The sequence below is a fragment of the Arachis hypogaea genome, chromosome 7 (genome assembly GCF_003086295.3).
Source record: "Arachis hypogaea cultivar Tifrunner chromosome 7, arahy.Tifrunner.gnm2.J5K5, whole genome shotgun sequence".
In the NCBI taxonomy this organism is placed as follows: Eukaryota; Viridiplantae; Streptophyta; class Magnoliopsida; order Fabales; family Fabaceae; genus Arachis; species Arachis hypogaea.
The window spans coordinates 17,403,099-17,403,774 of record NC_092042.1 but is presented as its reverse complement, the minus strand read 5'-3'; the positions used below and the strand labels follow the sequence as shown (position 1 = coordinate 17,403,774).

The following is a 676-nucleotide window of genomic DNA, read 5'->3' as shown; positions in this document are numbered from 1 at the left end:
TGATGGAAGAAGCATCTCAATTCCTGCCATTGGAGCAAATAATTTTGAGCTGAAACCTCAATTAGTTGCTTTGATGCAACAGAACTGTAAGTTTCATGGACTTCTATTTGAAGATCCTTATCAGTTTTTAACTGAGTTCTTGCAGATTTGTGAGACTGTCAAGACAAATGGAGTAGATCCTAAAGTCTACAGGCTCATGCTTTTCCCTTTTGCTGTAAGAGACAGAGCTAGAACATGGTTAGACTCACAACCTAAAGATAGCCTGGACTCCTGGGATAAGCTGGTCATGACCTTCTTGGATAAATTCTTTCCTTCTCAAAAGTTGAGCAAGCTTAGAGTGGATGTTCAGACCTTCAAGCAAAAAGATGGTGAATCCCTCTATGAAGCTTGGGAAAGATACAAGCAGATGACCAAAAAGTGTCCTTCTGATATGTTTTCAGAATGGACCATATTAGATATATTCTATTATGGTCTATCTGAGTTTTCCAAAATGTTATTGGACCATTCTACAGGTGGATCCATTCACTTAAAGAAAACGCCTGTAGAAGCTCAAGAACTTATTGACATGGTTGCAAATAACCAATTCATGTATACTTCTGAGAGGAATTCCGTGAATAATAGGACGCCTCAGAGGAAGGGAGTTCTTGAAATTGATGCTCTGAATGCCATATTGGCT

At 38.9% G+C, this 676-nt stretch overlaps 1 non-coding gene across 1 annotated transcript; it reads right to left on the bottom strand.

Moving 5' to 3' along the window:
* Positions 1 to 328: 328 nt before the first annotated feature.
* LOC112704715 (small nucleolar RNA R71) lies at positions 329 to 435 on the bottom strand. The gene has a single exon (XR_003155325.1). It is a non-coding gene; the product is annotated as a small nucleolar RNA R71 (small nucleolar RNA).
* Between the last annotated feature and the right edge of the window lie 241 nt (positions 436 to 676).